At 41.3% G+C, this 16,006-nt stretch overlaps 1 protein-coding gene across 2 annotated transcripts in view; it reads left to right on the top strand.

Annotated features, from left to right (window-relative positions):
• Positions 1-16,006, top strand: part of NAV2 (neuron navigator 2) — a 344,782-nt gene that overhangs the window by 223,738 nt on the left and 105,038 nt on the right. The window lies entirely within an intron of this gene.

The raw sequence follows: 16,006 nt of genomic DNA, 5'->3' as shown, positions 1-16,006 counted from the left end.
CAGTTTGACCAATGTACATGACGGAGGGGCATTGCTGGCACATGATGGCATATATCACATTGGTAGATGTGCAGGTGAATGAGCCTCTGATGTGATTAGGCCCTATGATGGTGTCTCCTGAATAGATATGTGGACACAGTTGGCAACGGGCTTTGTTGCAAGGATAGGTTCCGGGGTTAGTGGTTCTGTTGTGTGGTATGTGGTTGCTGGTGAGTATTTGCTTCAGTTTGGGGAGCTGTCTGTAAGCAAGGACTGGCCTGTGTCCCAAGATCTGTGAGAGTGATGGGTCGTCCTTCAGGATAGGTTGTAGATCCTTGATGATGCGTTGGAGAGGTTTTAGTTGGGGGCTGAAGGTGATGGCTAGTGGTGTTCTGTTATTTTCTTTGTTGGGCCTGTCCTGTAGTAGGTAGCTTCTGGGTACTCTTCTGGCTCTGTCAATCTGTTTCTTCACTTCAGCAGGTGGGTATTGTAGTTGTAAGAATGCTTGATAGAGATCTTATAGGTGTTTATCTCTGTCTGAGGGGTTGGAGCAAATGTGGTTGTATTGTAGAGCTTGGCTGTAGACAATGGATCGTGTGGTGTGGTCTGGATGAAAGCTGGAGGCTAGTCGGTAAGTATAGCGGTCAGTAGGTTTCTGGCAGGGTGGTGTTTATGTGACCATCGCTTATTAGCACCATAGTGTCCAGGAAATGGATCTCTTGCGTGGACTGGTCCAGGCTGAGGTTGATGGTGGGATGGAAATTGTTGAAATCATGGTGAAATTCCTCAAGGGCTTCTTTTCCATGGGTCCAGATGATGAAGATGTCATCAATGTAGCGCAAGTAGAGTAGGGGCATTAGGGGATGAGAGCTGAGGAAGCGTTGTTCTAAGTCAGCCATAAAAATGTTGGCATACTGTGGGGCCATGCGGGTACCCATGGCAGTGCCACTGATTTGAAGGTGTACATTGTCCCCAAATGTGAAATAGTTATGGGTGAGGACAAAGTCACAAAGTTCAGCCACCAGGTTTGCCGTTACGTTATCGGGGATACTGTTCCTGACGGCTTGTAGTCCATCTTTGTGTGGAATGTTGGTGTAGAAGGCTTCTACATCCATAGTGGCCAGGATGGTGTTTTCAGGAAGATCACCGATGGATTGTAGTTTCCTCAGGAAGTCAGTGGTGTCTCAAAGATAGCTGGGAGTGCTGGTAGCGTAGGGCCTGAGGAGGGAGTCTACATAGCCAGACAATCCTGCTGTCAGGATGCCAATGCCTGAGGTGATGGGGCGTCCAGGATTTCCAGATTTATGGATCTTGGGTAGCAGATAGAATACCCCAGGTCGGGGTTCCAGTGGTGTGTCTCTGCGGATTTGTTCTTGTGCTTTTTCAGGGAGTTTCTTGAGCAGATGGTGTAGTTTCTTTTGATAACCCTCAGTGGGATCAGAGGGTAATGGCTTGTAGAAAGTGGTGTTGGAGAGCTTCCTAGCAGCCTCTTGTTCATGTTCCGACCTATTCATGATGACGACAGCACCTTCTTTGTCAGCCTTTTTGATTATGATGTCAGAGTTGTTTCTGAGGCTGTGGATGGCATTGTGTTCTGCACGGCTGAGGTTATGGGGCAAATGATGCTGCTTTTCCACAATTTCAGCACGTGCACGTCGTCGAAAGCACTCTATGTAGAAGGCCAGTCAGTTGTTTCAACCTTCAGGAGGAGTCCACCCAGAATCCTTCTTTTTGTAATCTTGGTAGGAAGGTCTCTGTGGGTTAGTATGTTGTTCAGAGGTGTGTTAGAAATATTCCTTGAGTCGGAGACGTCGAAAATAGGATTCTAGGTCACCACAGAACTGTATCATGTTCTTGGGGGTGGAGGGGCAGAAGGAGAGGCCCCGAGATAGGACAGATTCTTCTGCTGGGCTAAGAGTATAGTTGGATAGATTAACAATATTGCTGGGTGGGTTAAGGGAACCACTGTTGTGGCCCCTTGTGGCATGTAGTAGTTTAGATAGTTTAGTGTCCTTTTTCTTTTATAGAGAAGCAAAGTGTGTGTTGTAAATGGCTTGTCTAGTTTTTGTAAAGTCCAGCCATGAGGAAGTTTATGTGGAAGGTTGTTTTCTTATGAGAGTATCCAGTTTTGAGAGCTCATTCTTAATCTTTCCCTGTTTGCTGTAGAGGATGTTGATCAGGTGGTTCTGCAGTTTCTTTGAGAGCATGTGGCACAAGCTGTCAGCATAGTCTGTGTGATACATAGATTGTAATGGATTTTTTACCTTCAGTCCTTTTGGTATGATGTCCATCTGTTTGCATTTGGAAAGGAAGATGATGTCTGTCTGTATCTGTATGAGTTTTTCATGAAGTTGGTAGATTTCCACTCCATATGGCTAAATTCAGTGCCTTGCATAATGACAGGTTTCAAAGTAGCAGCTGTGTTAGTCTGTATTCACAAAAAGAAAAGGAGTACTTGTGGCACCATAGAGACTAACAAATTTATTTGAGCATAAGCTTTTGTGAGCTACAGCCCACTTCATCGGATGCATTCAGTGGAAAATACAGTGAGGAGATTTATATACATAGAGAACATGAAACAATGAGTGTTACCATACACACTGTAATGAGAGTGATCACTTAAGGTGAGCTATTACCAGCAGGAGAGCTCTGATGCCTCGATTGATTGATATTACAATATGCTCTCATTGCCTATCTAGTTATTGTCTGGAAGGCATCTTAGATTCTGAATTTATTTTCCATTTGCACGCGGTTTGTCAGTCCTTCATTAGGGTCAAGGTGAGCACATTTCTGGGAGAAGGAAAAGAAGGGCTTATATATTTCACAACCTAAGAAAAAAGTTCTTGCTAATAATGGTTGCTTTCTTAGCTATTCTCAGTAAAAATGATTGCTGCTACAGATAATGAGTGGCTAACAAGAAGTAAGGAGAGGTGAGTTGGTGAAGATTAAAATAAGAACCTATTTGACTTGCACATTATTTGAAGTTCATTTGTCTCTTTTTCCTCAGTATTTTTCACTGTTTATGTAGCTGTGTAATTCTCATTTTCTGATGGCACTAAAAGCATAGGTATTGCCATTTAGCATGAGAAGCCTATTCCAGGACTGTATGATTTAAGAAGATCTACATTCAAACTTTTTGTTGTGTATCCATTCTGCAACTCTGAACCTTTTGCTTTCTACATCTCAGTATGTGTACATGCTGGTTCAAATGACTCCCTGAATTAGAATACTAAGCCCTGGTCTACATTACAAATTTATGTCGGTATTACTACTTACTTACTATTTTCCATACCCCGAGCAACACTGTTATACTGACCTAGGCCTTGGCATATACCATGCTATGTCAAGCCCTAAGCCTTAAAATTCACTTTGTCTGAAAAAACCCATCAGTGCTGAATTGGCCATAGCAAAAATCCCATCACTCTTCCAGTAAATTTAATAACCAAAAGCCTATGCTCTAAAGGGCCAATCCAAATGCCCCTGAAATCAATATTAGTCTTTCCTTTGACTTTGGGGGCCCTAAGGTGGAATTGTCCTCTGGGGCACACCGAACATTTTGGTTCTGGTTTGTGCCATATCTAAGGGCATGGCTACACTTGCAGATATAGTGCACTTTGAGTTAAACCAGCCTTCGGAGAGCGCAGTAGGGAAAGCGCTGCAGTCTGTCCACACTGACAGCTTCAAGCACACTGGCGTGGCCACATTTGTGGTACTTGCAACAGCATTGGGAGCGGTGCATTATGGGCAGCTATCCCAGCATGCAAGTGACTGCAACGTGCTTTTCAAAAGGGGATGGGGTGGGGTGGAGTGTGACAAGGGAGTGTGTTTTGTGTATGTGGGGGGAGAGAGAGATGGTTTGTGGGGGGCTCAGAGCATGTCAGCATGCTGTCTTATAAGTTCAGACAGCAGCAGACCCCTCACCCCCCCACGTCTCTCTCTCACACACAGCATTCCACACTAATGGCTTGCTTCGTCTCGGAGCAGATAAGCTGCCGGCTGTCAGAAATGGAGCTTTCAAAGGGCATATCCGCATTTCTGCAGCGATTCAAAATCAATGACAAGAGTGGCCACTTGACTTAAGGGGATTATGGGACGTTTCCGGAGGCTGATCAGAGTGCAGTAATGCAACATCTCGTTCACACTGGCACCATGGCACTCCAGCGGGGGTGCAGCAAACATTATTCCACTTGCTGAGGTGGAGTACCAGCCGCGCTGTAGCCAGGGAGTCAGAGTGCTCTACGTGCCTTGCCAGTGTGAATGGGTAGTGAGCTAGTGCACCCGGAGCTCCTTTATTGCGCTGTAACTCACAAGTGTAGTTGTGCCCTATGTAAACTATGAAAGTACTCAGGGATGGGATCATGTCCTTCTTTGGGTCTTTTACAGAGCTGAGCCCACTGCTGCCACTCAACAAATAATGAATAATGATGATAAGAAGATGGAGTATAAGCCATCAAAGTCCTGCATCCAAACACTCCTCATCTTTGGAGTGTTTAAAATACAGATATGGATCAAGGCCCAAATTCTGAAGCATGGACCAAATTGCAATGTTATGGCCCATTCAGTGCAATATGAACTTTGTAACAGTTCTCCTATCCATGCTCTGTACCTTGATTGATTCAAATTAATTTCAGTGGTTTGGTCATTTCATTAGGCACTGCAGTTTAGCATGCATGATAGGACTTGATCTAAGTATGAATAATGAATGAAGTTGAAAACTACAGATACCATATATGGCTGCAATACTCCAACATGACAAAAAATCATTAGAATTTAGTTTATTTTATATTTTCTCTTTCTCTGAATGTGCTATTTGTTCGAACTTCTTTCTGGCTTGCTGGAACAGGTTTCTTACATTTTGATCCTTTTAATACTGTCGCACAGTAAATACTGTGAGGGTAGGTAGTTAATTGATTTCTTTATTTTTACCTGTGCTAGCCCAAGAAATTCTAAGTAGACTCAGAACAACTCAGCCCGCTATCAGTAACCTTTATGAAATGGCGTTAGGAAATTCTGACTTCTGACTCCTCAGAGAACTGTCGAGATATCCAGCTTTGGATGTTAGGAATTGCGGCTGTCCCCATGCTGTAAAAATGAAAAGACAAAAATAAGGTAATATTCAAATATAAAGTAAATCACGTCCTGAGAGCCATGCGGAAAAAGAAAATAAATCAAATATTACATAAAAAAGCCATTCTGAGAGTGTTAATATTACCCATTTAAGCACGCAAGTCAGCAATTGTCAAAGTTAATGTTTCACACTCAGCATTAATTCTGTCTCTTGTGAATAGCAGCACAGGTTTTAATCAGTTATGACAAACTGCTTCACACGTGATACAATTGGATATCACAGAGCTTTTCCTGCAATGCTAGGGCTCAGTCCCAGAGGCTTGAAGGCATAGTGCTTACCAACAATAGAGCCTTAGGATACGACGACTCTGCAAAGGAAAACCTGCAGCACTAAGACAGGTTTCAGAGTAACAGCCGTGTTAGTCTGTATCCACAAAAAGAAAAGGAGGACTTGTGGCACCTTAGAGACTAACCAATTTATTTAAGCATAAGCTTTTGTGAGCTACAGCGCACTTCATCGGATGCATCTAAGCAGTAAGTTTCACAACCTGGGTCAATTGACTTGGGCTTGCAGAGCTTGGGCTGCAGGGCTAAAAATAGCAGTGTAAACGTTCCTGCTAGGGCTGCAGACTGGGTTCTGAGACCTCCTTGCTGGGTTTCAGAGTCTAGGCTCCAGCCCAAGCCTGAATGTCTACACTGCCATTGTTAGCCCTGCAACTCAAGTCCCATGAGCCCACGTCAAGTGACCTGGGCTCTGACGCTCGGTGTGGTGATGCAGGTTTTTTGTTTTTTGGTTTTTTGCAGTATAGACCTATCCTTAGAAATCAATGGGACTACACATTTTAAGAAGTACTACACCAAGTCATAAATGTTTGCAGGATCCAGACCCTTAAATAACTTAGTTGGAGTTACTCGACTGCACAATAGTCAGGAGTAGGAATGTTTTAGCCAGTGACAGCCAGAAAATCCCTTATCATTATGGGAGAGGGGGAAGAAGCTCACTGGATAACACTGTGGCACCTGGCTTCCAACACCCATGTGGGCTTTCTGCTTCTTCTCTCTCTGGTCCCTGGTCAGAGTGAAGGAGTGGGGAGAGCAAGGGGGAGGATGTCTTGATCTCTCCCAGTTACCCTCAGATTGGCACTATGCCATAAAACAGAGTCTCAGGGTTTCTCCAACACCCACCCACACCAACTCTCCCAGGAACCTCCAGCCCCTCAGCAATTCCTCTTTGAGACTTGCCCATACCAACTCCCTCCAATATTCTGGAACCCAATGGCTTTGCCAGGACCTTTGGCTGTGCTAGCAAGCCCATAAACCAGGGCCTTCAGCTCCCTTCCCAAGCCTCATTTGATTTTGGCTGGTTTGGGAAATAGTTTCCTACCTGCCCAGCAGGTTCCTGGGGGCAGGGAAAAATCAATTAGTTTGTTCTCAGAATTGAGAAAAGTCACATATGGAGCTGCACAAAATTTGTCAGGTGGGAAAGAGTTACACTTCAGGAAGGGGCGGTGGCGGGGAGCTTGGTTCATAGTCCTGTCCAAGAATGCCACAGGTTGCTTTGCCTTCTCTACAGCTGGGACAGAGCAGGCTGCTACTTATGCAGGCTACTTCTACACTTTAAACACTACAGCAGTGCAGCTGTACTGCTTCACTGTAGACACTACCTTCGCCTACGGGAGCATTTCTCTCATTGGTTTAAGTAACTCACCTCCCCAAGAGGCAGTAGCTAGGTTGACAGAAGAATTATAGTGAAGACCAGGCCTCAGGCAGCTGTCATGCCATAGGTGGCTATGGTATGGCAGCTGCCTGAATGAGGCTGCCGGGGAACTCCTCTCCTGTCTCCCACCAGCACTTCTAGGAGCACATCATCTAATTTCCAGGCTCCTCTTCTCAGACGGCTACTCAGCAGCATCCAGAAGAGAGAGAGAGACAGTGTGTTGCTGTGCTGAATGGGAGCCCTGAACAGCTGCTCTCCATGCCAATGCCTGCTTACTTAGCCACAGTTGGGAGTTGAAGAGTCTAGAGTCCCCCACCTCCAACAAATGCCATGGTTGCTCTCATCAGCCAATGAAGGAGTTGTATTGATGGATTTATATAAGGAGGCGAGAGAATGGAATAGTTGTTTGTTTTGTTCCCAGGGTCAGGCTGGAATGTATAAGGAACAGTATTTTAACCAGGGAGTGTCACATTTATCGCCAACTGAGGTGAAATTTTTGTGTATGGATTCTGATGGCACATCACTGTTGTGAAAGAATGAAGGGAAGAGGTGATGCTGCTGGGATCTCAGTGTGATATTTTGGCTAGGCTGTGTATAACAACCCTGATTCTTAGATTTTTAGATCACCCACTTTACTGCAAACAGTGGGGAATCCTTCCTCTCACACTCCTGCATCCTGTGTCACCTTCCCAAATCCAGCTCACTCCACCCTTGCAGCTCCCCCACAACTGGGCTTCTTCCCCACCACCCTATAAGGACTGAGAGAGCTATCCACTGTAGTGTTTAAGTGTTGAAAAGGTGAAGGGAAGTGGAAAGTGATAATCAGCTGCAAACGTGAATGAAGCCACACCAGAACGGAAAAACAGAATGGGCAAAAAGAACAGAAAAGAGCTCAATTGTGATTCATGGTGGGTCACCTCTGGGTCACTTTCATGAACTGAGATCTATAACATCAAATGACATTTGCTATTGTGGGCTGCTGCTTGGTGCAAGAAGAAAATGAAAGGCAATTAGCCTCCACCTTCCTTCCTTTTCTTTTTTGGATCTGTAATAAACCCCTATCTACATACACATGTAGACACCAGAGCAGGAATTGAACTGAGGGCTTTCTGCACCAAAAATACAGGTTTACCATTTGAGCTAAAGGACACCTCATTTAGCTGTAAGAAAGGAGAAGGCTGTAGGACCAGCCACAAGAGGGAGATGCAATCACATACACTAAACCAAAGGATTACAACTCCACATAATTTACAATTTAGATTGTCTGCATTGAAGAATTGGATATTAATGCAATTTGAAATGCAACTACTTGTGTCTTTCTAATTGTCTTTTCCCTGTTTTTGAAGAAACAGCACTGCCCTGATTTTTTTGTATATGTTTTTCTTCAAAAGTAGCTGGTTTTCCTGATACCATTAAAAGGGAGAGCTGGATAGTGGGTCAGTGTATTTAATCTTATCATTTATATTATAATGGCTTAGGTTTGAATAGTGCTTCAAAGATGAATACAGGGCAAACTCCTTCCCTGTGCAGCTTACAATTTAAAGCAGAATTGGCAAAGGGAGGCTGTATCAGTGTCTGAAATGATTGCCTAATGTCCAGTACGGGAACAGGATTTTGAACCAGGACAAGCATGTGCATTTTAATTTTTTTAAGATCCTCTGACCCCAAGAGAGGCCTGCAGAAATAGGGACAAGTGGACTCATTTTAATAAAGGCCCAGTACTACTGTTAGTGTGACAATTATCAAAACTGCCACTAACTCTGGTTGTGCAGGATTGGACCCTAAATAGGCAACTGTGACTATAAAGCATACAGAACATATGACTCATATCTGAGTTCTAATCTAGTACAACAGTAAGCACCAAATCTCTTACAGGTGATTATGTGCTTGATACCCATTCTTCTAGCAAAGGGAAGATCTCTTTACTGTAGAATATCACCAGCACAGCTGTGGACTTTATAATAAAGTGTGAACCCAGGAGACCAGGCAAGCAGAAATATTTTTAGACCTCAGCTGAAGTGACCAAAAATTGTTACCATGTGAAGGCTGTTCAATGGTGTATGGGAAATGTGTCCCAGTTCTATTCCCAGTGGAGAAGTATCCTGGAGAAGTATGCATTTCACAGAAACCACCTCCCCATGTTCGTGCCTTTCCCAGCAGAAAGGGTCAAGATTAAATTGGCATGGAGAATGAGCCCTCCATGGGGGAGCTGCTGCTTCCATGCTAATGATATAAGTATATTGCATTTACCTGGTTTCTCAAACTAAGCTGTGAAATTCACTCATGAGATTTTATTAAAAGAAATTGCCTTTCTCACCTATCTCTTAGATGGCTATCTCCTTCTTCGCAACCCCAAACAATGATTGCTATTCCGGAGAATGCAAGGCATGGCTGGGGGCAGAGGGGTTATTCCATACTCAGGGCTTGTTTCCCCGCACCCACCAAAGTTCATCTGTATTGCGCAATCTAATTAGATGTAAAGTGCAGTGCACACTGGGTATGAGCTGATGTGAACCTGAAAGGAAATATTTGGATTACAAGTTGAGTATTTTGGCCTTGTGACAACAGGACCGTGCTGAAAAAGCTCAGGACCTGAGCCCAGTCCTGAATGCCTTCGCTGAATTTTGAAATGTATGTGAATCAAAACTTGGAATTTAAACCAGAGACAAAACCCAAGCTGACCTTGCTTGGCTGGTTATTTATTTCTTTATTTTTTAATTTAAAGGCAGGCTTTGTGGGCCGGGTGCATGTTCCAGCCTTTGGCGAGAAAGATAAAATGCTGTGCTGATAGTTGGCAGTGGCAGGATGATGGTGGTCAGGAAAGATTGATTGGTGACAAGAATTTGGCAAAAAGTGAGAGACAAGCATATGATCCAATACCAGAATATTGTCAGAACAAAAAAGGCAAACCAAAATTATACTAAACTGAAAAGTTTCTGGTTAGCAGTGGTCCTTCAGTCAGTCGAGCAGCAGTAATGATCTTCAGTTTAGTCATATTTTAAGACAATTTCCTGGTTTCATCAACAAGCATATTTTGATCACATTTATCATACTTTGTAAGCAGTAGTAGAGATGTGCTGTTTACACACATCAAAGCTTTAATGTACTTTGTTCTTGTCTAACTAACCACATTGACTGGCTGTTGCACACTGACACTTAGCAAGTAGTAATACCCATGACACTGTAAGTGAAGCCTAGAAGAGTAAATGTTTGTATTGCCTGATTGGAAACTTCGATATGACCTATCTTTTGGATTCACTATCCTGTTTGGAGTTTGATTTATTTGAGATGATGAATTTAATTTTATTACTGAGGCAAAAAAGTTCTTGGAATGTCAAGAGTGTATGTTGAAGCCTAGACTATCCCTTAGGCTGTATATACTCACAATTTGAGAATTCTGCTCTCCTGGCTATCCGTTTTGAAATTTAGCAGCAAAGTTGAATAAGTTTGGGAGCTGTCAGATGTGTAGCCATAAGCATGTTGTTGGTGCTCTGTATACATGGGCAAGTACAGAGTGCATACAAAAGTCAAGTGACTTGGCCTGCTAAGTAAGACTTTGGTTGATCTGTGGTATAACTTGATCCTTTTTTCTGTATGTGCACTTAGGGAAGGGGAAAAAAATCACTTAGGCATCAGAAACATCCTAAAAATATTGAACTTGGAAGGATACACTACACCATACAAAGTTTCAGGGACACCTACAGGGGTGTAGTTGGCAAACCAAGAGAGCAAATCAAAGATCTAAATTGCCAAGGGAACTGAAAAACAGTTGAAACAGAGGAGAGCGGGGCACTTTTTTTCTTTTGCCTAGAAAGTACTATGAATTGTTTTGTTTCCATTTGTGCCATGCACTTTTAATACACTATTAAGGACACTTGTGTAAACAACACCTGTGCACAAGTGTGGAGAGGCACAAAGTGTGGAAAATTAATTGTTTTTCCTTGTTGTTGAGAAGTAAAAATACTGAGATGAGTCCTGAGGGATAATCCACAGAAGGTATGTGGATTAGCTCCTTATTATCAGTGCTTCATTGTCCAGTCGTTAAAAGTCTTCTCTTAGTTAAGTCTAGTAAAGGCACTCTCTCCATTGCCTGTTGTTAACCTTGTTAAAGCATGGCTGTCAAATTCTCCTGAGGAACTGCAATTTACACATCTGCATAAAAAGTGACAGTGTTTGGAGACCTCTGGTTGTTATTACTGAAATGCCAGAAAAGTTCCTGAACTATGTCATTTGAACTTTTGTTCAGCTGCCATTTTTAAGATATTTAAAGAGTGTTTGACATTGAATGTGCTAGTGATGCAGTAGTCTAATAAGGCAATTAATATATTGTCTTGTAAAGACAAGTAAAGAAATTAAAGAATACCAGAAGAACTATGGGTAAGCGTACTGGAGACACTCTATCACAAGGGAATAAGGAAACTTTCCCTGGGCTAATGGACACAGCGAGTATCGTGGACGAGTTGTGGTTAGTCTCAGGCTGGGTGAAGAGGAAAGAACATCTTCTTAGGTGTAAGAACCCATTGCCACACACCAATAGCTGATGATTTGGGACACACACGGCACTGAACTAGAGGGTAGGTCAACCTTCACAGCGTCAAAGAGGAACATATTTATGTAGTTGCTTATCAGGAGTTCTACGGGGAACATGAAGACCAAAATACACATGAGAGAGAAAATCCTCCCTTAGGCTATTCTAGCATCCTGCATTTCTGCTTTGGAGGTACATCTGCTAGATTCCCTTAGTCAGCATAGTGGATAAGGCTTAATGTTCTTCCTCATCACTAAAAACACTAAATAGGCATATCACAATATATTATAAGGTTATTAAATACAACCCCTTGACACTGGCTAACACAAATCCCAGCTGCTATTACAGGTGCTTAAAAGTAGTGAATTGTGATGTATCAGGACATGACTAGATAAACGTTAGTGGTAGCATAGGCATTCAATTTCTTCTTGCCCTGCTTCACAATTTCTTTCTTGTGAAGGCAAGAGTATGAGAGCCTATATTCCACCCCCATGGACAGAGTGTTGTGAATTTGTTTAAGAGCCATTCATCTGTACAGCCCAACATACAGTCCAACCTGTTTTAAGTGACCAGTGATGGCATGACCAATGCTTAACAGAGGTAGACAGGTACTTAATAATAAGGTGTAGGATTGGCCCCTAAATTATAATAGGAAGCAGTTATGGCCAGTAGTAAGTGTTTGCAGAATTAGGCTCTTAATGATATTTGTGCTTCATAAGAACACTTCTGTATGCCTGCCTTTTTTCTTAATTTCCCTAATATCTTTATATTAGGGAAAGGGGGTCTCATAGCCAGTTGGCGCCTCTGTTTCCCCTCCCCCGCAGCCAACCCATAGGAGACAGAAAAACCCACTTCCCCATTCCTCCATGCACAATATACTAGATGGGGCCCTCTGCAGCTCCCCCATTTGGCCCCAGTTTGGCGTTAGGGCATCACTCCTTTTAGTCCGACCAAATTTCCCCCTAACTGGGGGTGGGGCACCCACATTCTTTGATAGAATTTATGTATAATAGCACTCCAGCTGTAAAACTTTTAATTCTACAAGCTGTGCTACCTATTTGACAATGTTAACTAAAACTCCTGTCTATCTAATATTTAAGAAAACAATCCCATGGTGCCATTTTTTTTATAGAGCGTGGTGAGACTACATAACTTGTAACTGTTATAGGATTTGAGTTCACATATTTTCTTTTTAGCACATTTTAGTTTTCCTTTAAAAAAAAATCAGTAATAAAACCTGCACACATCCTTATCAAAGGTGTTGAGCACCTGCAGTTCCATTGACTTATATTGGGTGTATGGATGCTCAGCGCCTCTGAAAATCTGTCCATGAAAAGCTATTGTTTGTTCCAGCTGGCACAAGTACAGAGTTATTTGAATGTATCTGATTGCTGCACATATATACAGAGGGTGAACTCCTGGCCTCATTGAAATCAAGAGGAGTTTTTCCATTGACCCAGGTTTCACCCAGATTCTTCATATTAAGATTAATTAGTGTACGTAGTGTGTATACACAGTATCATAATTTTCAACTAGTATCACATCTATTTTAACTTTAAAAAAATAATCTTGGAAATTAGTTTATTTTATTTAAAAGGATTAGTTATATGCCAGATGAGGATGATGATGATAAATGTAAACCTACATGCTACATTTTCAAAGTGTGTAACAGGTACACTCACAATAATGTTTCTGCATTTGAGATGCAAATCGGTCACTGAATGTGTAAACGAGTAGTTGCAATTAGCTGATTTGCATATGCAGGTATGAGTTTTTGCAACATACCAGTAATATGCACATTTAATGATATGGGTTTAAATAATGAGAATGGTATCTTTTTTCTATCTTTTGTTTTTCTTCTGTGATTGGCTCACAACAAAATTTGCTCTTCCATTTTAAGGATTTTATGAGTTTCTGACCAACAGAATGGAAGACCTGATGTAAGCTATGCTATAGCAGTTCCGGAGGAACAGTTATAATTCTTATAAGCCTACTTGTTTATTAAATTTGGAGAAAAGCATTGTATCTTGTCTCTGTAGACATTGGAGAACTGAAAATAACCTTGTCCCTAGTTTTACTAGCTTAGCAACGTCTTTGTAAAACTCCCCACGGGGACTCTTCTGTTGTTCTTGAACAGGCCCAGTACAGACCTATATAGCTAAATCACATCTAGTGCAGGGTTTTTCTTTTTTTTTTTTTTAACCTTCCTGTGTCATGTAATTGTAGTAATTGAGTCTGGCTGCACAGTCAGCTAGGTTTGTTACCAGAGACATTGTGACAGAAATGATACAAAAGTGAGAAGATGGAGCCAGTGCTCTCTGCATCATGATTTTTTCCCTCTAATCCATGGACATATTACGAGTTTAAGGCTGGATTGACTGTTCTTTCTTCTTGTGAGCAAAAATATGCCCTAGTAAGACAAATCAGTAACTGGCTTTGGTACTTTTAAAACAGAGGAAGAGATCCTATATATATATAATTTTGGTGTTGTACCACTACTTCCTTAAGAGTGACAAAAGAATTGAGAGAATATAGCCATTTCAATTTACAAGTCAATAAGGTATGTTGAACTGCATGCCAAAGATATCAACTCTACCACTGTAGTTGTCGCATATTTATTTGATTATAGCGTTATTAAATTGTTGCATAAATACGTACAGATATAAAGCAAGAACAAAAATATTCTGTTTTCTTTGGACTTTATGAACTTCTTTGCATATTATTTTCCAGACAATTTTAAAAATCTAGTTCAATTGTTTAATGTATTTGTATTATTTATACCACTGTTAGTTGAAGAGTTATTCCAGAAGAAAAGAAATTGATCTATGTATTATCTTAAATCTTTGTATTAATGTGCCATGCCGTGTTGTTTTGGTATTGTTGGGGATTTTTTAGAAGATTGGGTATGAGATTATTGCATTTTTTAAAATTTACCAATTAAACAGAACATTGTTAAAATATCTCGCATTGATTTAGTGCAAATATTACACAATGTTTGTGTTTCTTGGGGACATGCTTTACTTGCTTTGGAGCATAACTGTTACACTCATTGAATTCAGTGAGAAGTTTAAAAAATATTGATATTTGACTTAAATTTTAAAAACAGTCTCAGATCATGATTCATCATATCAATAATGAAAAATATATTGAGGGTATTTAAAAAAACAACACAACATTTGGGATCGGATGTCATCTGAGATGTGTTTCAGTTCTTCATTTCTCAAACTGCGTATATAAAGATGTGTTGCACTCACTGTCAGCAACTCCATTCATTTACTTTTTTTAAGCTATTAAGAAGTAATGCTTTCCTTTTTTAAGGTAGAAATGTCTTTTAACTATGTTACTATGAGGCAATAAATTCGTTCTGTAAGTTATTGATCTGTAAAGCTGGTTTCTAGATAAACATTCAGAGTATCTATGTCCTGAGGTTTTAAGTCCTGTTGTTCTTTATACCCCAGGACTATATAGATACTTTGAATTGTTTATCTAGAAACTAGCTTTGCAGATCACTAACTTACAAATGAATTTTTTGCCCTCTTATAGCATAGATGAGAATGTTAAAAAACACAATTAAAGTAATGAGATCATGAGTATAAAAATCTCAGTGAATATGTTTAAGTTTTATATTCTCATGCTATTTAAATACAGAGTATATGATGTTTTTGTTCATTTGTCCTGCTATATAATTATATCTTTTACCAGCATATATATACAATTGTATAGGCTGTATGTGTACAAAATACACCTACACGGGGCATGTTAGTTAGGGGGTTCTGTCAACAGGAATGCTGTTCCAGGGGGCAGGAATTCCAAAAGAGAAGGTACTCTTGCTATCTCGACTTCATACTGCCCTGGGCCAACCCCAGTGAGAACACTCATGTCCCGTTAAGACCATAGCTAGATTATTGAAAGAAGAGGTGGTGAGGTTCATCCTCACCCGGCCATCATTTCCACAGCAGATTGCAAATAAATCTACTGCATTGAACCTCACCCTATAGTACAGCAGGTTCCAATTTCAGCAGTTGTCATTTTAGGATAAAATCACAAGTCAGGCTGGTATTTTCATGCCTGCGCTGAATCAGGGATCTCTAGAATGTTCCTATAAACCTCCAGTATAAAGCAGAAGGGTTGCTTTCAGTACTTATACTATACATACCTGTTCCTAGTTGCATAGCAAGTTTCCTACATTAGATTCTCTGCAGTGATCTAGAAAACAATTGGGCAATGAAAATTAAGTTGGATTGCTTCCCCCATCATGTCGAGGGTGGAGAAAGTAAATAAGGAAGTATTATCTACTCCTTCTCATAACGCAAGAACTAGAGGTCACCAAATGAAATTAATAGGCAGATGGTTTAAAACAAACTAAAGGAAGTATTTCTTCACACAACGCACAGTCAACCTGTGGAACTCTTTGCCAGAGGATGTTGTGAAGGCCAAGATTATAACAGGGTTCAAAAAACAACTAGATAAATTCAGGGAGGATAGGTCAATCAGTGGCTATTAGCCAGGATGAACAGGGATGGTGTCCCTAGCCTCTGTTTGCCAGAAGCTGGGAATAATCAACAGGGAATGGATCACTTGAAATCCTTTCTGTGTTCTCTTCATTCACGCTGGGGCACCTGGCATTGTTCACCCTTGGAGGACAGGATACTGAGCTAGATGGACCTTTGGTCTGACCCGGGATAGTCATTCTTATGACAAAGCTAGATGCAAAA

This window comes from Eretmochelys imbricata, chromosome 6, assembly GCF_965152235.1.
Source record: "Eretmochelys imbricata isolate rEreImb1 chromosome 6, rEreImb1.hap1, whole genome shotgun sequence".
Lineage (NCBI taxonomy): Eukaryota > Metazoa > Chordata > Testudines > Cheloniidae > Eretmochelys > Eretmochelys imbricata.
The sequence above is the reverse complement of the archived record's forward strand: the minus strand, read 5'-3'. Positions and strand labels throughout refer to the sequence as shown.